Source organism: Symphalangus syndactylus, chromosome 22 (assembly GCF_028878055.3).
Source record: "Symphalangus syndactylus isolate Jambi chromosome 22, NHGRI_mSymSyn1-v2.1_pri, whole genome shotgun sequence".
Classification (NCBI taxonomy): domain Eukaryota; kingdom Metazoa; phylum Chordata; class Mammalia; order Primates; family Hylobatidae; genus Symphalangus; species Symphalangus syndactylus.
The window spans coordinates 46746329-46771839 of record NC_072444.2 but is presented as its reverse complement, the minus strand read 5'-3'; the positions used below and the strand labels follow the sequence as shown (position 1 = coordinate 46771839).

General features: G+C 38.5%; 1 protein-coding gene across 5 annotated transcripts in view; it reads left to right on the top strand.

Moving 5' to 3' along the window:
- The window catches only part of CNTNAP5 (contactin associated protein family member 5), an 884209-nt gene that overhangs the window by 251080 nt on the left and 607618 nt on the right, over positions 1-25511 (top strand). The gene's annotated exons all lie outside the window — the stretch shown is intronic.

Here is a 25511-nt window from a genome sequence, read left to right as displayed (position 1 = left end):
GTTCATTGGAGTTGCCCAAAAAATCCAAGATCATCAAGCCAAATGGACCCAATATTATATGTAAGAAGAGACATTAAAAATAAGTTCATAATAAGATATAAGCAGATTCAACTAATTTAATTAATTTCTACCAAAAGAATAACAAATTAACTTCAAGAGAAAAAATAATGGGAAAAAAGTGGTAATTCGATTAAAAAGTAAGGCATTTGCTCCTATAGAGAAATAATATAAACAGACTTTTGAAAACATTTACCTTTGCCTAATTATTCATTATGCTCAGCTTTATATGGAAATGACCAAATCTTAATACCTCAGATGGCCCATCATGGGTTCACTTTCTATCCACAATCGAAACAAAGCCCTAGACAGTCAGTGACTTCAACATTTTCTGCAAATTAGTAGATATTTTGGGCAAACAAGCCTCATGTGGATGATGCTGTATTTCAACTGAATGATCAAGAGCTTAAGATCATGTGGAATGCTTTCATCAAACCCAATCTGCTCATTCCAAGCTGTGATTTCTGACTGAAAAACAGGTGACCTTTAGCAAATAGCTTGAACTAAGGTGGAGAGATATGCATACATATTGAGTTACATTGGTTTCTAGCCTTTGATTTTACCAGTGTTTTAAATTAATCTCCTCTTCTTTCCTCCTTTTCCAATCCTTATTCTTTTCTCACATTTTCTTATTTGTGTCCTAAGTTCAGTGTGAGTAAACACATACCTCTTTAAAGAACGTTTCTAACATAATTTAGTATTGATGTTGTTTAAGCTTCAGTTTAGGATGTATGTAGAATTTGTTTCTATTCACTCATTTAATTTTATGTTCAGTATTTACTGAACACTTGCCAAGTGTCAACAGGAGACCTGAACAAGACAGGTTTTAGAGCACCATGAGCTGCCGCATATCCTAGACAGAGCTAACACTAGGGTGACCTAATAGCCAAGTATTTCCTGGGACAGCTCTGATTGATGCCTGCTGTCTGAGCATGACAATTTATACTGACTTTTTCATCTTCAAGTGTTCTAGTTTGGAGGATAAAGTCTATGATTTATCTATATTCTTAGTTAAAACTATAGGAAGTGTGTGTGTGTGTGTGTGTGTGTATGTGTGTGTTTTAAATTGGTGAACTTGTCAGCCTGTCTTCCTATGTGTAGTTTCCACTAGGTTAAGAAACCTCAAATCATATGATTGACAAGGGAGTGGCATAATTTGCATACGGAATGCAGTTCTGACACCTACCAGAAAACAGAGGAACCACCCAGAATTCTCTGTGTAGTATGAGCTCATATAATAGAGGTAATGTCAGGTAACATTCATTGACTCTATGCTATGTACCAGACTGTGCTAAAGGCCCTCAAACTTCATTCAACCCTCACCAATATCCATATGGTAGGGAAGAACATTTATTTCTATTTTCTTATTGAAGACACTGAGATTCTGATAAGTAAAGTTAGTTTTACTTATCAGGGGATCCAACCACAACCTCTCTGGAACCTAACTAGGGAATGATGCATATTGACTCACTGCATCTAAAAAGTGCTAGCAATTACACAGAATCTCTTCTCACTTGGCTGCAGACAGGGTAGAGAGAAAGGATGTGAGAGGAGTCACAACCATTGCATTTGATGAGCTTGTGTGGTTTCCCACTTTCTAGTGAAATCTGTTGGATTCAGGGATTCATCCTTTACCACCCATACTCCAATCTCCTTACCTTCACCCTCCCCAGTCCTACACATACGTATTATACCTTTGTCACCTAAAAAAGAAAAAAGTATATTTAACCTCTGTTCCATGCCTTTCATCCTGCTAATATTTTTCTTTACTTTGTACTTAAACATGTAACTTAAATATCCATCCAGCATTTGCTTCTAGAAAATTTAGTGTTCTCTCAACTATATCAGAAAATTCCTTCTGCATGTGTTTCAAGACATGATTGTCATCCTTAACTTCTTACTTCTGTTTAAGCATCTCAGCCACCTTCTCTGTGATTATTTTATATATATACGTATATAATTTTTTTTTTTCATTTTTGAGACAGTCTTGCTCTGGAGTGCAGTGGCGCAATCTCAGCTCACTGAAACCTCTACCTCCCTGGTTCAAGCAATTCCTCTGTCTCAGCCTCCCAAGTAGCTGAGATTACAGGCTCCAATCACCATGTCTGGCTAATATTTTTGTATTTTTAGTAGAAACAGGGTTTCACCATGTAGGCCAGACTGGTCTCGAACTCCTGACCTCAGGAAATCCACCTGCCTTGGCCTCCCAAAGTGCTGAGATTACAGTCATGAGCCACCACACCCAGCCACTGTGATTATTTTTTTGCCACAAGTTTCCTACACCACCAGTGGCACAAGGCTGTTTGTTGTATGGAGTGAGATTTTGCCGACATTTTGGTGACAATGGTGAGTGATTTCAGCACCAAAGGGAGACAGCAAAACATTGAGCATTGGATGTCATTCCACCTATGTCCATCAGCTATTATTTAGCTCTAGATAATTAAGTGGCCTCTAGCTTTGGAGGCCCCAGTCCCTTGCAATTATTATGTCTTCAAATCAAGACACTTCTCTTATCCCATCTTGTTACATGACCCCAGTTCCCTAAAAAATAAATATTTATTTTATCTAGTTATTAAACAATTCTAAAAATAACAAAAAAATCCCCATGCAGCAGAATAATCATTTCCCCTGAGAAAGGAAGCCACCATTTCTGTTATTGTACCTAGCTTTAACTACTTTGGTTTAGACCTTCCCATAACCAAAATATTCATTAAGCTGTTTCTCTAAATAGGATACCAAGATATTTCTTCTGCCACTCTAGAACAAAGAAATATCGAAATTAGCTTTAAAACTAAAAATTTTGTCCTAATGATATAAATAAAATATAATTAAGCACGAAAAATGTGTTCAATGAACTCCTGTAACACTCCAGCAATGAGGGGAAGAAGATTATGGGGCTATAAAGCAGCATAGTATATGAATCTTCAAAGAATTGTCAAGTCAGTTTAAGAGAGAAAATTTTTGAAGAATAGATACAAAGGAAAAAGAGGGTAAAAAGGCCATGCTTTTCTTCTACACCCTCTTCTCCTACCTCATTAAAGAAAATTGGTATGAAGATTAAAAGAAGTCTACGAAAATAAACATATTCTTTAAACTTTAAGTAAATTAATTGAAATTAATTCAGTGCTTCTTTATTTCCCAAACTCCTGTCCCTTGAGAGAGTGATGGCACTCAGAGATTTTGCAAAAAGAGTATTCTAAATTGCTGTTCAGTAAAACATCTCATTGAGCATGGTCAAAGTAGAAAACATAGACTTATGAAAAACATTTTACCATGGAAAATTTCAGGTGAGTAATTTTTTTCTCAGAAAAGATATTGTCTTGTTTTGTTTTTACACATGAAGATACTTGAAAGATTACCATCTTTATAAAGCTAGCGTCATCCTACAGTTAAGTGACAAGAAGAAGTCAACAACTTGAGGAAACTTGGCAAATGTGTTTCTCCTGGGACCAGTTAGGTAAGAACAGGAGAAACGAGCTTTTGCTTGCTTTTTTCAGCAGTGGTTTCACAAGCGGGCTTGAGGTTGTTGCTGAGTACGGAAGCCGGATGGGACCTTTTAAGCCAGAAAGCGAGAGGCATCTTTTAGAGCTCTCCTTTCTCAGGCTCAGGCCGAACAGCAATCTCTTTCTGTAACTAACCCAAGCTCTTCCCTCACGTAATTTCTCCCAGGAGCACATAATTTTTCCCAGGATTCCCGGCGGCATTTGTCTGCGGGCAGGTTACATCTTCACTCTTTTTCAGAAACCACCTTCCCTGTCCTTTCCTCTTTGCCTGGGATGACTCCCCAGTCCCCCATATGTCAGATGCAAAGATCCAAGGCAATGAGGTTTTCAGGGTCTCAAGACTAAAGCTGCTAAAAAGTTTAAACATAGGTAGAGATCCCAACAAGCATAGGCACCCAAAAAGGGCAAAACATTACTGATGGTAAAACAAAGGGCTTTGAAATCTGACACACTTGTGTTTGAATGCCAGCTTATTAGTATACTAACTGAACACCTTGTGTTTAATGTTTAGCTACAACAAACCTCAGTATACTTATTTCTAAAATGGGAATAATAGTGAGTTTTGAGGTTTAGAACTGATCAGTATAAAGAACTAGGTGTTCAATAAGCAATTGTCATGTCTTTGAAATGAAAATGATAAACCTACCTGGATTTATTTTTCCTTTATTCATCTTTGGAATTGGTTGTAACAGATAATTTATGCCCTACATGCCAGAGAGTGTTCACAGCCAGTCTGTTCTGACTGATGCAGATCTCTCCAGAATATGCTCACAGCACCAAGCACCTCTCTGAAATTGACAACAGCTGGAAGTTTCTATTTATTAATGTATGTAGTTTAAAATGTGTTTTCTAATAGACTGTAAATGTCTTCAGGTGAAGGACTTTTTTTTTTTTTTTTGGATGAATGTTTCCAAGGCACACAAAGATTCCTAGTGCAAAATTAGCACACAACAGATAAATACATTAAATCAAATTTAAAAATGAGCCTTCAAAAATGGTTTTCCCATTTCACAGGTGAGAAAGCTGGAGCTCTAAAAGAACAGTTTTTCTAAAGTAGCATAGGTAGTACAGAGGGTCTGAGATTCAGACCAAGAAGTGATTCTCTAGAGTCAATATTAGTTTATATTATATATGAAATAGATAATATATCATTACTGTCATTTTTCGATCAGTGAATAAACAGAAGTCCAGAGAACGTTAAGCACATATTTGCAGAGTTGGGGCTCAAACCCAGGCCTCCAATTAGATGTCCATTGCTCTTTTTTTTTTTTTTTTTGACCTACTTTCGGGTCACCGTGGAAACCATTCTCAGGATATTCCTACCTTAACTTTGCTCTTGGCTGGCTGTCCAGGATTTGCTTGTCTAGGCAGGGGCAAATCTTTTTTCCCCTGTATGAATTTGTGGAGTCAGTAGTCCTGCCAGAGTCTTGGTTTGGTCTTGGTTGAGGAGGTAGCTTTCAGCTATCACCTGCTTGCTTGTTTTAGTTTTGCTGGAGAGCATTTTCCCCTCAACATTTTTGGCAGGCAGCCAGGCCTTTTTAGCATGTGGAAGTCCTCCTCAGGACACACCACAGTGGAATGTCAGAGTGTGATGCTGTTGGGAGGTTAAGTAAAAGAGGTCACAAGTCTTGCCAGCTCAGGGACAAAGAGGTGAGCTATCTGACCCTAGCATCTGCTGCAGCACTGCTGTGAGTGCCACAGTTGGAGACATCCTGGCACATGTGCCTTTGGGATTCAGGTGTGGGCTCTGTGAGTTGTGGATTCTTGTAAGCCAACTCTGGTTGCAGAGATGCTGGCTTCAGTCAAGCACATAGGAATAAATTCAGAAGACAATGGAAACCTACTCTGTGTTGGCAATATTAAATTTTTGTTGAGAAGACTTGCCTTGACCATGGAGAATGAAAGCGGGACTATCAGTCTGTTTGGGCTGCTGTAATAAAATACTACATACTAGGTGACTTATAAGCAATATATTTATTTGCTTCTCACAGTTCTAGAGATCTGGAAGTCCAAGATCAAGGTGCTGGCAAAGTTTGTATCTGGTGCGGGCTTTCTGTTTCATAGATGGCACCTTCTAGCTGTGTCTTCACATGGTCTCTGGAGATTTTTTATAAGGGCACTAATCTCATTTATGAGAGCCTCACCCTCATGAACTAGTCACATTCCAAAGTCTGTACCTCCTGGTGTTATTGTGTTGTTGATTATATTTCAACATGTCAGTACTGGGGTAGGGAAGACACAAATATTGAGACCATAGCAGGGGCTTTTCGTCTTAGCCCAGTACTTGTACTTTACCTTTATTTAGATCTGGGGTGCACTGAGACTGCTGAACCTGCATATCAAAATATTTCCTCATTAGTTGGTAAAATACCCAAGTTATCCAAATAGCTTCCATAACCTTCTGGCCATCCTAGCCCCTCCCTAGGAAACTCCAACTCTTCTCATGATTGAGCAACTAAAAAGCACTGATGCCTTCTCGGGGAAGGCCTACTTCTTCTGCCCAGCACGCACTGCACCTTGGCAGCAGGCGTAAGTTTTTTTACAGTTACATTCCAGAGCAGCAATGCTCAGATTTGGTGGCACCTTAGAATTACTTGGGGAGCTCTAGGTCCTACTTCTAGATATCCTAATTTCGTTGGTCTGGACTGGGCCTGAGCATCTGGATTTATGAAAGTTTTCTGGCAATGTGGATATGCAGCAAAGTTACAACAATTGTTTTAGAGCAGTGGCCCTCAAGTAGAATGTACACACAAACCTCTTGGGGTTACAGAATATCCTTGTGTTACAGAATATCCTGATTCAGCAGAACTGAGGTTGGACCTGAGATACTGAATTTCCAAAAAGCTCCCAGTGATGCTATTCTGTTGGCCCGCAGACCAACACATTGCTGGAAAGGACCCAGAATATCCCCCTTTTTTCTGCATAGCCTGCCCATCTCCTCTTCTCCAGGTCACCCTCCTCCTGGGAGAAATTCTCCAGTCCAGGGTTTGCACTGTGCTTTCAATATAGCTGTTTTCTTTCAGCAGCTCCTGTTAATCATGGGAAAGTTCCGTCTCAACTAAAACTCTCTGTTAGCTGAGTAGAATGGGGGTGGAATGTAAAGAAGTCAAGGTTACAATATCAGTACCCAAGTTTAATACCCACAGGGACCAGTTAGCTTTTCTGTGCTCTGAACCCAAGTCTCCAGGCCAGCCATGGCTCAGATGTATGGGATTGTCCCTGAGAGATGAATGCTTCATGTCCATCACACACGCAATACTCACCAGAACAGCAGCCACAGTCTGACTCCCACTCACTCAAAGGTCAATAGCATATCTTGATAGGAAATAAAGACACAGCAATGTTAGCTACAATCGGGTGCTTACCTGTGCCAGGCACTGCGGTAAACATTTTAGAATCCTCGCAACATTCTGTGAGGTAGGTGGTCTCATTATCTCCATTGGATAAATGAGGAAATGGGGTTCATGGTTTTCACCTTCTGACAGCATACAACCTGTAAATAACCCAAAATCCAAGGACTTAGGCCAGTATGCCAGGTGCTAACCAATGTAAATTAGGGGTGATAAAGGATTTGCAGCTCTTTGGGGATGGAAACTTCAAAATATGTTTTTCTACCATGTCCCTGTCAAGCTTCTTTAATCTCTGCATTAATTGTCCCCTCTCTCAATTTGTACTGATGATGACTGCCTTGTTTATTTATTGTGTTTTTAGAGAAGCTCAAATTAGACCATCCGTATGTTTAAAAAGAAAAATTGAAGAACTGCATAATATTGGGAGCATTTTAGCTTCATCGAATCTGAGCAGCAAATGTATCCACAGATTTACCTACCATAATATAAGTCTGGTCCTTCCAATCTACCCTTCTTTTGATTTGTCATCAGTGTACAAGGTCATAATTCTCGTCTAAGAGCCTAGAGATTTCCCCAGTCAACTTTGTTTGATTCTAACGTACCTGACTAGTGGAGTCTGCAATAGTTCTATAGGTTAAAGAAATACTAATGTTTTATTTTTAAGCGAAAAATTCAAAGGAAGCTACATCTTTTTTGCTTTAGTGTTCAGAAACACAAATTTTTGATATTTATAATGAATACTGACTAATAAAGTCTAAGGATTGTATAATTTTGATTTTTGATGTTAGTTTGTTTATTTGAGACAGGGTGTTGCTGCTCTGTTGCCCAGGCTGGAGTTCAATAACACCACTTTGGCTCACTGTAGCCGTGACCTCCCTGGCTCAAGTGATGTTCCCACCTCAGCCTCTCACGTAGCTGGAACTACAGGCTTCTGTCACCATGCCTGGCTAATTTATTCTTTTTTTTATATAGACAAGGACTCACCACGTTTCCCAGGCTGGTCTTGCATGCCTAGGCTCAAGTGATCTCTTAGTCTTGGTCTCCCAAAATGGTGAGATTACAGACATGAGCCACTGCACCTGGCCGGGATGGTATTATTTAGTACCAAAGACAAACTGCTAAAAATTAAGTACCAGATAGCAAAACTTTCTATAAGTATTCACCATTAGCTTTCTCTGCTCAATTCACCAATTATACTCTCACTGTAAATCAAGTCAATCAATTAGTCGACAGATTTTTATTGAAAACTCTATACATGAGGCACTGTGTTGAGACCCAGCAATTGAAAGAGTCCAATATAAGGCCTCCTCACAAGGAGATGTGCCCCTTTCTTGTAAATAGAACTTATAAAATTAATTGTTTACTTCCTCTATAAGTTATTTTCTCTTGACGTCATGGAAGATCTATAAATTCTGATAAATACTTTTATTTTGAGTTAACTTCCTTCAGCATGCTTCAGGTAATAATAAAAAAATGGAACTCATGATTCTTGCTATTTTAATTAAATTAAACCCTTGAAACCCCCATCTCTCAAGTGATTTTCCACTCCCTTCTATGGGTTTATTTCCTAATAGGCACTTTATTAATCTCCAAAGTCATTTATTTATTCCTTTAGATACCCTGCCCATTTTTCCTGCAGTGAATGTTTAAGTTCTATGCTGCTAGAAGTTTCTTCCTGCTTTGGTGTTCAAAGCCAGGAACAGTGACTGGAAAGTCAGAGAAACTCAACAAACTTTGCTTGAATGAATGAGTGAATAAATGAAAATTGGCTATGAATGTAGTAGAAGTGAATTCTACCCCTAGATGACAAGTTAAACAAAGATGCCCTTTTAAGCCCTCTGTCAAACCGTAAGACTTTAGAATTTTACAATTCAGTTTTCTAATTAACAATAATAACCATTACTTGAGCAGGCCAATATATAATCAGAGCGGTTAGGTGGCCAGTGACCCAAAGACGCTAGTCATCGAAACAGCACTCAGTATTGATATTTTCTCTATTGTATTGTGCTGTGTTTCAGTCTTCAAAGGTGTCTGGTATATATATTTTACTTTTTAATCTTCTAAAGACAGTTTTACTAATTAGACACCTATTATTTTTGGCAAAGACCCAAAGTTAACCTTCACTGTATTGCTCTAATAAAGCTTGTTTTTAATGAAATAGGTGACTAAGCTATTGTTAACAATCTAGAGTAATGAATGTATGGAGGATTTTCAGCTGTCTAAAGAAAGAGTTAAGTGATATAGATATAAAATTTGTTTCACATGGCTTAAAAGTGCAGACAATTACAGAAGAATGTTTAGAGACATGAAAACGTGTAAGGTTGTGAATACAAATTTGTCATCAGTCCTCATAATATTAAAATAAAAGTCTATTTCTTGAAGCATAAGAAAATTGTTTCAGCATTAGAAGAAATATAATAAAATGAAATCTATACATTTATAACCAATTACCACTTATGAACATTCATTGCATAGCCAGACAAAGGACCAGACCTTCAATGTATATATTTTTAAATGTTACTGTAATCCTGTGAAATAGATATATTAACATCATTTTACAGCTGAAGAAACTGAGGGCTGGAGAGATTAAAGAATTAATGCCAAGCTAAATCTGGGATTTGAACCAGGTATCCTTCCTGTGCCATGCTCTTTGCACTCTACAGCACTGCCTCTTGTGGCTTTGGCTGAAATTACACAGTGTAAACGTGATCTTTAAGATGCTTAGGTTTGAGAAACTCTACTTGTGTGATTATGAGTGCTTTTTAAATTTTCTAATTTATATTTATTATTCCAAATTTATTCAAGAAATATGTTACATTTAAAAATGTGAACCTAAAAATATTCATTGGGTTTTGGGGAGGGTGTTTATAAATCTTTGAAGACATTGCAAAGGGTACTATCTGTACTTCCCTCAACTTCCCCTTGGAACTGCTGTGAGAAACAAGCTATTAGGCTTGGTAGATCGCTGGTCCGACTCAGCATGGCGTATCTGAAGATGAACTATTCACCAAGTCATATTGAATGTGACTTCCAGTCTCGTAGCCTTTCCTGAAACTCGATAGCTAATAGAATGCCATATTCAAAAGGCATTGAGCTATTTAATGTGTTTTCCCCAGTGCTTTGAGTTTGGAAATCATGATATAAGTTATTACTACAATTATTTTCCACCTTCATCTGCCAAAGAAAGTGAAATCAATTCAGTCCACATCTTGACTGCAATGCTGGTGTAAAAGATCCTGTACCTACTCTGAACATGGATCTTTGAAATTGAACCTACTGATGCAACATAAATTTTAGAAAAGTCATCTTCAACTGCCAGGCTGGCCGCAGGACTATTTAAAACATGATTTGGGGACCTCTATTTCAATTTCCATTACTCACAGGTCACAGGTCTTCACCTTTGTTTAGGCAGGTCCTAAACTAATGCTCTCACTGAACTGAATAGTTCTACTGTCATCCGCAGGTTACTTGACCTCTCTCTATTACAGTTTGTTTTCGTGTAAATTGGGAACTGTTCCATCTGCAATTCACTCAGTAGGCATTTTGTGATGCTGTTTGTCATGGTGGTCCTATGAGGAACCCATGAGTGTAGCACGGTCCTGAACTTTATCGAAGTTACAGAATGGGCCCTCCTTCTGATTTCAACTCTTACTCACCACAGGCATTGCAGAGGCCCTGAGCCATGCCAAGTCTCAGCTTCCTTTATTTATTTATTTTTTTTAAGTAGGGATAATTATAGATGTTCCTCATAGAGTTGTTGTGAATAGGAAATGAAATGGTATGTGTGAAAAACTTGCCACAGTGACAGTCACAGAGTGAGATCCTTATGGGCAGTAGATGCAACTAAGCAGACATATAAATGCCAATCACTTCGAATGTGATAATCTTGTACTCATTTTGTAATTAATAATCTTGTAATAATTATTGTTTGTTTTTTGTTGTTTCATATAATTTGATTTGCATATATATTCACTGTTGAAAAATTGACAAAGAGAAAATGGAGGCAGAGATATCTCCATAGCTAGATTCTATCACTGCTACCTACAACCATTTTAAATTGCTGTTAACGTTTTGGTGTTTTTTGCTTTCATTTTTATTAACACAATAAATATTTTCGCTGATATAATTATATATACTTATACAAGTTTTACGATACCTTCTTCACTCTATAATGAAAGATAAATACTTAATATTGCTATTACAAATACTGGCAACTATTAATTAATATTTCCATTCTGTGTGTAATTATGTAATTATTTTTATCTATTTAGAAACTATAGATAGTAAATTAAGAAAAATACCAGTATTTGTAATTCTGTGAGCCAGAGAGAGCCACCATTAACATTTTAAGATATTTTCTTCTGGTCATTTTTTATGTGCATAGACCTATGATTTAATCTAAGATGCCAGTGATTGTCAGACCTACAATTATTTCCTAAAGAAAAGAAAATGCTGCCAAATAAACACTGACACACTGCTTTGTACCTCTTAGAACTTCTGTTTTGTATGCCTTGAAATGGCCTTCAAATTACATAGGCAGAGGTTTTCATCGTAGTATCAGTCTCGGGCATACATTAAAAATAGATGCAAAATTAATTGGGTAACATATTCCTTGGACAAAACCACATTCACGGTCTGTCTCTCTTGACTCCTCTTTGGCACATTCACATCTGTGTCCAACATGGTATGGTCTTCTGTGCTGCTGTTTCTCTCAAGTAAACAATCTTTTTTCAATGTTGAATCACAGCATAATATTTTAAAGCCATTTTAAATAGCAATTAAACTTAAAATTTGCATTACCAGAAATGTGTATGACTCATGAAATAATGAAGCTGTGCCCAGTTTTGCCCAACTCTACACAGTTTTCACGTGGCCAAGCACAATCATATGAGGACCAACAGTGACCTATTGACTGGAAGGTGCACCCCAATTTTAGGCATGCCACAGTGCAAAAAATATACACAGCTAGAACAGCTTGAAAAATTACATATTTTTTCCTTTAGGGTGCTTTATTTAGTTTTATCTCTCTTTTTTTATTCCCATTCAATATTGAGAACATTTCCCAGTATCTTTAAGACTCTTAAAAAAATCTCTTTCAAAGTCTTCAATTAATTTAGCACCAAAAGCCTTCAGCTTTTGAGGCTTTTAGAAAATTACGAGTATTGAAAACAAACCTTCCAAACAGGAATATATTGAAAATTATTCCTACAAAAGCAAAGGAGGAACGGAGCCAATTAAATGATGGACACTCAGATATGTACAAAATTTAATTTTAAAAACCCATAATTACATGTTGGAATCTCTTGACTTCTGGGAAGAATATTTTGATAGAGCTCCTATTTTTAATTAGATAAATTCATATCATATCAGAAAGAAATAAAATTGAGAAAGTCTATGATTTCACATAAACCTCAATCTGATCATAGATTGAAAAGAAGCATAGAGGCATTTTATTTGACAAGTTATATTGTGTATTATTTTTATTGGCGAAAGATATTATAAAAGGAGGGGAAAACACTTCATATATAAAATATTTGACTGCAATATGTTAAAAACATTATGCAAAAATATTAGAATTAAGAATATCTTCCACTTATCAAAGTTTTTCTGAATTTTCCAGAAATCTCAGCATCTAAAGACAGAATAAATAATATCATGGTCTACAAAGAAGCAGCAGGTAGTTATGTCAACAATTTCCAACATATAAATGTTAAACTATAATTCTGAAGAAAACTGTAAGCAGTTTTCTATAAGAATTACCATATTGAAAGAATACATTTTTCAGAAAAATGCAATAATGAGGTAGTAGAAACAGAGCTAAAGCATAAAGTATATGAATAAGTAACAAGAATAATTATTATTTTAGTTTGTAAAAATAATTTTATTGGTGAAAATTGTTTTATTTCTTAAGTTTAAAAATCCCACCTATATAATAAAGTCAGTTTGTGATTCAGGAAATAAATACTTTTAAAATTTTTTAAATTTTTTTATACTTGAAAATCATCTCTCATATGGTGCTTAATAAGATATTTAACCCTTTCCTCACTGTAGATCATTCAGGGTAGTTCTATTTCCTCTACTGTACTCAATAGAAATGGGTACCTCTCCCTTTGCAATTCTGATCATTTTGTTAGGATAGATTCCAAGCAGTGGAATTTCTAAATCTTATAAAAATTTCAAAACTCAATTGCATTGAATGGTACTCTCTGAATATCAAGAAATAAAAATATTAAAATTCCAATGCATAGTTTAATTCTATGCATAATCCAATGCAGTTAATAACAATCCAATGCATAATTGAAACAAAAAATATTTTTAAATAGGTTTTAAATAACTAAAAGAATATCAGTAGCACTTTGTAGTAACATGATGTTCAGCAAATTATATGAATAGAACTTGTGAAAATTATTTTTAAGTAGTTATAATTTTCAATCAATTATATTTCTAAATTAAAGGCATTTACTAGGTATTGGCTGTGTTCTAAGCATTATGCATACTTCTCTCTGTCTAGCAAAAGAAAGAAAAGATCTTGTTCTTAAGAGATTCTTCTGGTAGTGACTGAAATGCATACACCGAGATAATCACCATAAACCTCTACAATTGTCCTAGTAAAACACCCGAGGACAGCAAACACAGAGACTGACCAACCTCACCTGCAAGAGAGTAGGGCTGGGACCAAGCATGCTTGGGGCAGATTTCAAAGGAAGCAGTGAGAGTGGAGCTGAGTCTGGGAGGCTGAGCAGTTTGACAGCAGAGAGGAGAAAGAATGTAGATATATAGGGACTACATGGATGTAGTCCTCAAATAGGGAAAAGCATGGTGTACTTGAGGAACACAGACCACTGTGAAGTTGATCCCAGGATGCATGGGGCTGGGAGAAAAGGTAGGGTAGAAGGAGGCAGGGTGTCCTGTATTAAATTGGGATGTGTCTTATTTGTCCCATCATGGATGCTCTGATTGCATTAAATTGCACTTTTCTCTTGAGGCTGGCACTTAATGCTACTATCCCACATAGCATATTTATTCGAGAAATATTTAGTGATACCTTGTTTTCTGCATACCAGACACTCTTCTGATCCCAGAAAAAGAGCCTTGGGCACAACAGATAGATACAATAGCAATCCATAAAAAAAAAATAAGGTAATTTTAAATAATGAGAAGTATTATGAAATAAGTAAAACAGGATTTTTTTTTTTTTTAATCCTCAGGCTGGAGTTCAATGTAAACATATTCTGAATTAAGACAGCAGGGATCTCTCTTAAAAGATGATATGTGGACTATAGCATAATGCTAAGAAGAGTCCAGCCATCTTTAGTACCAGAGGAGAAGAAATATAGGCAGTGGAAACCACAAAATGACAAGTGCAAAAGCCCCGGGGCAGGATCAAGCTTGGCAGTTTGAAGAACTGGAGGAAGGCCAGTACCTGAAGTTCCAGAACAGAATAAGGATGAGATGGGTACAGGAAGGGAATGTAGAGGAATTTAGAGGCTTATAGGTCTTTGCGAGGAGCTTGAATTTGGTGCTAAATGCTATGCGCAGCTACTGGAAGTTTTTAGACTAAAGTAATATTTTCCAGCAACAAAAAATTCGCACTTTCACTTTAATGTGGAAGTGAGCACATGCCACATGTATTACTCAGTATAATGCACCCATGACTTTATATAATATTTAAAAATATAGCTTTGCATAAAACTAGAGAGGAGATGGCTGGGCGCACCGAGGCGGGCGGATCACAAGGTCAGGAGTTTGAAACCAGCCTGACCAGCATGGTGAAACCCCATCTGTACTAAAACTACAAAAACTAGCTGGGCATGGTGGCGGGATTACAGGCACCCAGCTACTCGGGAGGCTGAGACAGGAGAATTATTTGAACCCAGGAGGCGTAGTTTGCAGTGAGCCGAGATCCTGCCACTGCACTCCAGCCTGGGAGACAGAGCAAGGCTTCATCTCAAAAACAAAACAACAACAACCACCAAACAAACAAACAAACAAACTAGAGAAGAGGAGAGCTTGCACGTGGTTCTCCGGTTGATTTCTTTTTTTTTTCTTTTTTTGCATAACTGTGAAGATCAATTTGGATTGCTACTATCTCTAGTTTTGATCATTAGGGCTCATGTTTGGCAGAGGTGGGGGAGTCGTTTATGTGGAATGGATTATGTGGTGTACAGAGGCCTACTAGGTAGATACCTCAGTTTCAGCCTTGTATGCTCGAATATATAGAGAAGACTTTCTGACTTTTCTTTCAGTACAATATTATTTGAGAAATCAGTTAATTTTCCTTCTGATTGTCCTTATGGCAGTTGTTACTGAGGATAGCGAAAATCGCCTCGTGACCATTGAATACGGCTGGGAGACAAAATTGAGTATGGATCTTCTTCTGTCTGTGTATTTATAGATGTTGTTTCTGTGTGATATAAAAGACCTTTCATTAATTGACTTAAAAATAATTAGTGCTTACAACAAATATTTTGTCAGGAAAGTAAAGGAATAAAAGAATGGCTACTCCATAGGCAAAGAAGCCCCAAGACCTGCTGGTTGCCCATTTTTATGTTTATTTCTTGATTATATGCTAAACAAGAGGTGGATTATTCATGTGTTTTCCAGGAATGAGGTGGACAATTCCAGAACTGAGGGTTCCTCCCAATTTTAGACCATATAGGGTAACTTCCTGATGTTGCCACGGCAGTTACCATCATTCTGACTTTGACTGATTTTCACTCAGCCTTTTTCGAAGAGGTAATCATCTGCAAGAAATGAATGATTAAAGGAATTATTTAGGAAATTAAAAGTAACAAAAAGTTTTAGATAATCCTCCCCTGAGCGGTATGTTATGTTTGCATATTCGATGAAGAAAGTCCTAAAACCTATTATGTACATTTATATGGTACCTTTCCCTTCTATTCATATTTTGGTCTATTCTTTTTTATATGTATATCTTACTAGATCCATTCATATCATACAGGCTGCTATTCACTTGATTATAATGATAGTGCACATTTTTTTTTCATGCAATGTGTCAAGGTAATTAATATTAGCTGCTCACAACAGAAAATCACCCTTGAAATTCCAGTGGTTTAATACAACAAAGATTTATTTCTCAGGTCTGTGATTGGGTGGCCATTCACCATCTTGTAGCGTGCTGCTTAGAACAAGCACCCTACAAAGTTGCGAAGGCAAGCTGAAGATGCACAGCGGCTCTTAACTGCCCACAAATGGCCCACAGCACACACCCTCACAGTGTACTGGGCAGATCTGGTTTCATGGCTAAGTGTAATGGAGGACATGAAATGGATGGTGAACACTGTCTTTGTCACCACCAGCCTTTCTGTCACCAAATATCTGCTACCCTCTTATACATGTACACTCCCATCTTTTCCTGTCCCTCCAGTCATTGATGGTCATGATACACCACACTTTTGTTATTCATGCTTTTGAAAGTCATTCCAAAGTGCCATCGAATTACCTTGTCTACTTCCAAGACCACGTGTGTGGTAGTTTTCATAAAGTCGATATGTGGCCTCTCTTAGTATAGAGACCTTGACTTAAAAAAGAATTAAAATTTAAAAAATGAATATCATCCCTTCTCCTCAATACCCCTTCTCCCCATAAACGTGTACACATATATATCCAATGTGCAAAAGTAGAACAGGAAGAGGATAGCTGCAGTAGACACTGCTATTCATTCAGAAGGTAGGACTAGAAAAGGGCGCTCTGCCACTCAACGGTCCCCAGCCTGCAGCTGTTCTGCAGTCCTGTTCAGTAAATGCTGCAACATCCTCCTGCCTTGGAAAATGGAAGCTTGATTTGCTCTCTGGGGCAGCTCGTTTGTCTATCATTATCCAGGCTGTTAGACTCCTCCCTGGAAGGTTATTCTTTTCGTATTACTTTCTCTGGCATCAGCAAAAATGGAAATTAGGGTATATGCCTTTTGGGGTTATACTTTCTCCTCTCACTTCCTATCCACAGAAAGAGCCACAAGGCATGTTTTAAGCACCAAATATTAAAAAGTCTTTTTGGTCCAAACTCATGGTATATTTGATAAAATACTTGCCTCAAAAACTAAGTGAACTACTGGTCAATATGCTTGGTTCTCCATGCCGGTAACCACACCCACAGTTCTTTTGGAAGTTTTGACTTCTGTCGCAGCGCCCCCTCCCTGAGCCTGTCTCTCTCAACTTAATTTCAAATAATCTTTCTGGGAAAATGCACAGGAATGATACACCCTTTGGATCTTTACACTGAATTGCTTTATCTAACTGAGAGATTGTACTGGGTCTTTGCTGCTGAAAATCTTTATAAAATCCTATCATTTCTTTTGGTTATCTAGAAGCACTGTTTTTTCCAATCGAAAATTTCCCACGTTTCTGCAATCTTCCAATGTCTCCTTCTCCCTCATATATACAATCTTTTTTCTCTTTTTTCTAAACCTTACCACACACAGCTGATATACTCTTCTGATTTGCAGCTTCTTCCCTTAAGACTTAAGTCCTCTGTGCATGTAGTCTGCCTTCAAAGGTCATGATTTCAATAAAGGTTTCACCATCACCAAACGTAGTTCTCCATCTTTCCAACTTCCATTATCAGACTCCTTGCCACCCATCAGAGAACTGCTAAGCCAGGCAATCCACATCTAATTATTATTATTATTATTATTATTATTATTATTATTATTTTGAGATGGAGTCTCACTCTGTTCCCCAGGCTAGAGTGCAGTGGCGCAATCTCGGCTCATTGCAACCTCTGCCTCCTGGGTTCAAGCAATTCTCCTGCCTCAGCCTCCTGAGTAGCTGGGATTACAGGTGCTCACCACCATGCCTGACTAATTTTTGTTCTTTTAGTAGAGATGGGGTTTTACCATGTAGGTCAGGCTGATCTCCAACTCCTGACCTTGTGATCTGCTCATCTCGGCCTCCCACATATCCAATTATTTACTGGCACTCCCTTCTTCTTTTTTGCTTATTTGTTTCTTTTTTAAAACTTTTATTTTAAGTTCAGGGGTGTAAATGCAGGTTTGTTACATAGGTAAACTTGCATCATGGAGGTTTGTTATACAGATTATTTCATCACCCAGTTATTAATCCTAGCACTGTTCCCAAACCGAACTGAGGGTCTGGCTGCTTATTTTCATGGCCCAACAATGAGATGAAGATGAGCTGGGAAAGAAGGGAGTTTATGTCTGTAACTGGGTACAGGGAGAAGGCTTGGAAAATATCACCAGACCAACTCAAAATTACAAAGTTTTGCAGAGCTTATATACCTTCTAAGCTATATATCTATGTGTAAGTGTTCATTCATCAAAAGTCATAAGTGATTAACTTCTTCTAAACTGTAACTAAGATCTGAGTCCTGAAGACCTTCCTCTGGAGCCTCAGTAAATTGACATAATCGAAATGGGTCCAAGTGCTGGGGTGATTGACCTTATCTTATCTCCTGCTAAATCATGAAGGTTTGGGGAGTTGCTTCAGACCCCCAATAAACTTGTTTGTGGAGGCCTGGGGAGTTTCTTCAGACCTCCAATAAAACTTGTTTAATCCTAAATGGGTCCTGTTAAGAATTCCTTCATTATCTTTTCATACGTCAAGGCCCAGAGAAGGCCTAGGCAAAACTCTTAGTGGGCTTTTGTTACCTTCCAGCCTTTGTGTAAGGACGCTGGCTCCATCAGCTTTTAATGTTTAACTTAACCACTTAGTGCTGAAACAATTGTTCTAGAGGCCTGACTGCTGACTGTTCAGCCATTAGGAAGACCTGGCCTGCCACAGTATCATAGGACTATCTCCTTAGTTTAGCTAAAGATGGGGGTCCTTGTCACACAGCCATGAAAAATAAGTCTCGCAGACAATTTGAAGGGGAAAAAAACAGAATTTATTGGACAAAAAGGAAAGAAAAGGGAAACAGAGACTCGTCACAAAGCCGGAGAGAGAATCCCGCTAGTATATGCTTCCTGCATCACAGATTGAATCTCAGGTTTCACGCAGGAAGAAGAGGGGCCAGGCTCTTCCCCACTGCAATTGGTGCAAATTTTTGTGGCTTCCCCCCAGTGTGAATGCCTCCTAGTGCACAGGCTGGTTGGAATTTCTCAGGGGACCCCTTCTTACCTGGCTGTCTCAACAGTACCCATTAGTTATTTTTCCTGATCCTCTCCCTCCTCCCACCCTCCACCCTCCAAAAGGCCTCAGTGCATTTTTGTCTTCTATGTATCCATGTGTTCTCATCGTTTAGCTCCCTCTTATAAGTGAGAATATGCAGTATTTGGTTTTCTGTTCCTGCGTTAGTTTGCTAAGGATAATGGCCTCCAGCTCCATCCATGTCCCTGCAAAGGACATGATCTCATTCTTTTTTATGGCTGCATTGTATTCCATGGTGTATACGTACCACATTTTCTTTATTGAGTCTATCATTGATGAGCATTTAGGTCGATTTCATGTCTTTGAATAGTGCTGCAATGAACATGTGTGTGCGTGTGTCTTTGTGTAGAAGCACTTGATTTCAAGCTACCAATTTCAATACTAGTCTAAGTAATTAATACTAACTGTTCATGGAAGACAAACTTTCAAACTCTCAATGTTGAATGCAGCAATGTATTTCTCACATTATAATTGGATGTGGATGAGGCATCCTTCCTTCATCTAAAGCTTAGCCACCTGGAATGCCTGATGTCTGAGGTCACAAAGGCCATGGTGAAGGGAAGGACTAATGGATGTGGTACCCTAGCTTTTAACCATCTTGTCCCGTAGTTAATACACACCACTCTTGCTTGTGTCTACTTGCTGGAACTAGTCTGATGGCTCCAATCTCATTCAAGTATGGCTAGGATGTTTAGGAGAACACATGTAATATTTGGTGAGGATTAAATCTCTTTCTCACACTATTACAAATCAGCTTTCCTTTGTAAAACTGCTTTCACATCCATGATTTAATGTTAATTTCAACTGTTTCTTAGAGACGAGACAGAAAAGTCAAGACTCATTCCAGCTCTGTGGATGAGAAAATCTATGAGTATCCACCTGTCTTTGATTACACTGACTTTCGTAGCATTTCTTCTTATCTTAGGTTTACTGCACACAGAAATCTGTTTTCTTATTCTCCAAACACTATCACTGAGCCCAAACATTTCTGTAATCACAAAGACACATAATCACAAGGAAGGCAAATAAGTCTGATAAACTATAACAAGTGCAGAGTCACCTCACTGAGTCCATAGAAAGGATCTGCTGGAGGAAGGGTGGTTTAAGCTGATGCATTTGGGATGGATAGGAATGAGTCACCTGAAGATGGGAGAGGAGTGTAGTTCTAGGCATGGAGCAGAGAATAGAGCAGGCTGGGAGGAAGAAGAGCGTAAGAATCCTTGGTACGATGGAGGAAGGTCATCAGGTCTGCAATGCCTCCTGTAGAGGGGACAGCAGTGGGGCTGGACCACAGGCGAGTGGCAGGGATAGAAGCACTGGCAGGCCACATGAAAGAGGTTAGTTTATGCTGAAGACGGAAAATTTAAGCAAAGTAGGGCCAGGAACTTTTTCATTCCCTTGCCTTCCTCCATTGCTCTGCAGGCTGCAAGGACTTAGAACAGATTTGGCCTGAGAGCCAACAGCAGCTTTTCAGCAGGCAGCTTCTCCAGATGATTAAACAAAGGTAACCAGAGGGCCAAAGGGCATGACTCTGCTGCAGCTTTCACCTTGAAACACTGAGGGGAAATCTACTTGCCCATCAGATCCAGTTACAGGAAATACGAAACCCAAGCATTCTAGATATAATGTTTTTCTGCTTTGGAGAAAAATATATCCTCAAATACTTCGGTACAAAATACCACAGTGAAAAGTTTTAAAACATTGTATGTTTTTAAACAAAATGAGCTCCCTGAAGAAATTGCAGTATCTAAGCTCACACTTGTTTCTTCTTGAATTTGTGACTTAGCAGTTTTGGGATTAGGCATCAGGTGCTTTACAAAGATGTTGATCTGTAATTGCTAGTACTGACTCTTTTGCTTTGATGATGGATTATATAACATTTGCAATTGATAGTCTCTGAATCTTTATTTTCTTTGCAAAGGTAGAATGCCATCTCCAAAAACTGGACAGCTGTACTTGCTAAATAAAGTGTAGTTTCGATCAACCTCTTAAACTATCATGCCTTTTACAGTTTGTGAACTAACATTGCACTATTCATTTTGCTCTTATCCATCACACTTGACTCTTGCCTGCATTTCTGCTCCCCAAGCAGGGACATGAGAAGGCAATCACTAGTGAAGGATTTATGCATAATGTGGTAATCTTGGCTCTCCTCATATAGTTAAATTTCATTGATACTGTTTTGGAAAATGACTTTATAATGATGTGAGATTATGCTGCTCAGCTTGGCTTACTACCTATAGTGCTATGTGACACTCATGTACAATTATACTCCACAAAAGAAAGCAGGACACACTCACACACTCATATCCCATTCACTGTATACCTCCTAAAACCTCCTTCCCAAAAGCTTCTATTCAAACCATGTTTCATCCTCTCCCAGATCTTGGCACTGTATCAGGCCTATGATGATACTCCTGATGCAACAGCAACTGTTGCCATTTTGCCTGTGATCTCTTGGGTGACTAATTTCTAGATCCACCTTAAAAACTCCACTCAGATTATTGTTGGAGGACAGTCACCACAGGTGACTCCTTAAGGGAAAATGTCACTGAAGTACTGTTATGGACTAAATTTTGCTATCCGCAAATTCATAGATTGAATTCCTAACTTCCAAAGTGACTATATTTAGAGATAGGACCTTTAAGGACATAATTAAGACTAAATGAGGTCATTAGGTGACTCTCTAATCCAATAGGACTGATGTCTTTGTAAGAAGAGGAAAAGACCCTAAGATGGCACACACAGAGGAAAGGCCTTGTGAGAACACAGTGAGAAGGCAACTGTCTGTAAGCCATGTAGTGAGGCTGCAACAGAAACTAAAACAGCCAGAACTTTGATCTGAGATTTCCAGTCTCCAGAACTGAGAAAACAAACTTCTATTGTTTAAGCCACACGGTCTATATTTGGTTATAGAAATTCTAGCCAACTGTTACAGACTATATACTGTTACAAATAAACAAATAAGTAAAAACATACTATCCCTATCCCTTTGCTCTCTTTCACATTTATGTGCTGGTCTTAGCTTAGTTTATTCTGCTATAACAGAATAACACAGACTGAGTAATTTTAAATAAACAGAAATGTATTTGCCTCATGGGTCGAGAGGCTGGGAAATCCAAGAGCATGTCTCTGGCATGTTATGAGAGTCTTTGTGATACATTATCCCATGGCAGACTGTGAAGGGACACAGAGGGCGAGGGCAAGAGAGGGAGAGAGGAAAAGGACCAAACCTACCATTTTACCAGGAACCCACTCCTGGAGTAACTAACTCACTCTGCAAAATAGCAGCATTGATCCATTCATGAGGGCACAGCCCTTGATGACCTTAATCACCTCTTATCAGTCCCCACCTCTCAACACTCTTGCACTGGGGATTAGGTTTCCAACACGTGATCTTTGGGAGATACTAGCAAGCCACAGTGGTACCCAATTTTGTCATCTGTAGATTTGGCTCTTTCCCCTGACCAAAGACTTCTGGGCTTGAGTAAGCTGAGTATGTTGTAAAGAGTACTTAGTTTAGAAAGTAGCTAGTCCAATGTGAAATTCCTTTTTTGCCTTTTGTGAAATGAACCTTGTCACCAGATTCTGGCCTGGATCTTGTGTGTTTACTGCTCAGAGCTTCTTCCTAGGAATTGAATCCATTGTTGCTCTTTGTTTTTTGTATTCTGACTACATAGATTTGCTCTTTGCCTACATAAAAGGACAAATTCACCTTCCTGTTGTTCCTTTCTTAGCTAATCTATCTTTTTGTATTTGACTGCAGTTCCCCATGAATTGTGTTTTCCACCAGCTTCCACTGTGTTGTGGAAACACCCTCACTCCTTCTCATGAACATTTGGGAGGTTTATTTTTTTCATTTTGTCTAAGCCTGCTGAATCATTACCAGCATATGGGGAAGAGGGAGGCAGAAACCAAGTATCACTCCCCTGAAGCTACTCAAACAGGACAGTATCTGTTTGGACACATAGCCGGAGTGTTATGGAAGAAATTCTTGTAAACTATGTATTCAGTCATGATACACATTTCTAAATGGTGAATTTCAAAAATAGATGATTCTACCTTGCAAACTTGTGCAAATGTATATAACAGACAGAGAAGCAGCAGCCTATCCATGTCACAGCCATAGAAAATGTCTGACTCTTCCTCTGAGGCTAGAAACAGCTGTTGATGGAGCTCACAGCAATCAAGACAGGTGTTCCAGTTAGAATGAAACAGTTGTCAAAATTTCTACTTCTCGCTGTTTCTTTAAAACATCAACACATTGTAGTATAATGTAGTTTTCAGCTATTAATGGAATTAAATATATAGATTATCTAAAAGAGTAAAAAAAGTTTAAAAGAGCAACTTCTTTGGGATCAGTTATTTCCACATGATGAGGCATGACCTAACTCACCTATCCGAATCATCATCATAATAGTAATAACAATAACGACAGACTGGGCACCATGGCTCACATCTGTAATCTCTGCATTTTGGGAGGCCACAGAGGGGCATCGCTTGAGGCCAGGAGTTCAAGACCAGCCTAAGCAACATAGAAAGTCACTGTCTTTACAAAATATTAAAGAATTTGCCCAGCATGATTTTGCATGCCAGTAGTTCCAGATACTCAGAAGGCTGAGAGGGAGGATCACTTGAGCCCAGGAGTCCAAGGTTACAGCAAGCTATGTTTGGGACATTGCATTTCAGCCTGGGCAACAGAGTGAGATCCTGTCTCAAAAAGATAAAAAGTAAATACAAATCATCATAAATTTTATTCATGCCAGGAACTATGCTAGGTCCTGGGGAGATATGATGCTCAAGACAAAGGCTCTAACTGTATAAATTGTATACTTTAGCAACTTTATAAGTTGTATACTTTAGCAACAAGGATAATTGAATAAATAACTAGGCAAATCATTAGAAACATAAGTAATTATAATTTCTATGATAAGGAGAAGTACTTTGCAAAGGGAGAATTTATAAATTGAGCCCTTGACCTAGGGCTGGGGACCAAGAAAGACTTCTGTGAAGCAGTAACATTTGTGCTGAGATATGAAATATAAGAGGGGATAACCACAGGGAGAAATGGAAAAGTAGACCCTGCAAGAAAACAGATGATATAAAAACATTGAACCAAGAATTGTTCATTAGAATTGCAGAAGGTCATAGGAGCCAGAGAGGAAGGGGCCAGATCCTTCAGGTTTCTGATGGCAATGATAAGTAATTAGTTACTTAGAGTTCTGAAAGCACTAGACAGCTGTGAAGTATTCTTAAGTAGGGAGTAATATGAACAGAACCTCTTTTAAAAAAATAATATTCTGGCTACAATGTTGAGAGTCAATTGGAAAGAGACAAGAGCAGTGATGAGAAAACGAAGGAGGAAACTAGTAGCCATCAACAAGGAACAGTGGCATCTCTCAGTTCATGCCATACAAAAATGGCCAGAGCCTTCCTAATTTGCTTCCTAATTTTCAAAAGTATTCTCAGGACCTAGGTGTTTCTTTGAAGATGACCTCATTGATTCATTCAACCTCCATTGTTTGTGCACTGACTCTATGTGAGGCACTTGGGGAGGGAATGCACAGCCCTGGCCCCCAAGGAGTCCTCTAGGGACAGGCAATTGAGTTATGGTAGAATGGGGGTTATCCCAGCAGTAAACAAAAGAGGAATAGTCACACTGCAGGCCAGGTGTGGTGGCACACACCTGTAATCTCAGCACTCTGGGAGGCCAAAGCAGGTGAATTGCTTGAGCTCAGGAGTTTAAGACCAGCCTGGGCAATATAGCGAAACTCCATCTGTACAAAAATTACAAAAAAAAAGTGGGGTGTGGTGGCACGCGTGTCTAGTTCCAGCTACTCAGGAGGCTAAGATGGGAGGATTGCTTGTGCCCAAAGTTTGACACTGTAGTAAGCTGAGATTGCAGCACTGCACTCTAACCTGGGTGACAATATAAAACAAAAAACAAAAAACAGACAAACAAAAAAGGTGACACTGCAAATGGCACCTAACCAGAAGCTGGGGAGTTAGGAAGTGTTTCACAGAGGTAATGCTGGTAATGCACAGAAGCGAAGGAAGAATGAAAATTATCCAAGTGTTTCTCATGAGTATTGACTGTTACCTATAAGTTGTTAGTTTGACATTTAGGAAAGTTGAAAGCAAGACCCTAAAAACTATTTTGCTTAATTATGTCATTTTTTTAGGGGAAAAATAGTTACCATGTCTGCTATGGCTTGATTGTGTCCTTAAAGTTCAAGTGTTGGAAACTTAATCCCAGTGCAACGGTGTTGAAAAGAGAATTCCTAGTAAGAGGTGATTAGGTCATTAGGACGTTGTCCATTACTGTTATTTCAAGTGTGACCTTGTTATAAAAGTAAGTTTGGCCACTTCTTGCCCTTTTGCTCTTTCGTTCTCTCTTGCCTTTCTGCTTTACATTATGGGATGACACAGCATGAAGACCCTCACCATGTGCCAATACCTTTGTATTGAACTTCTCA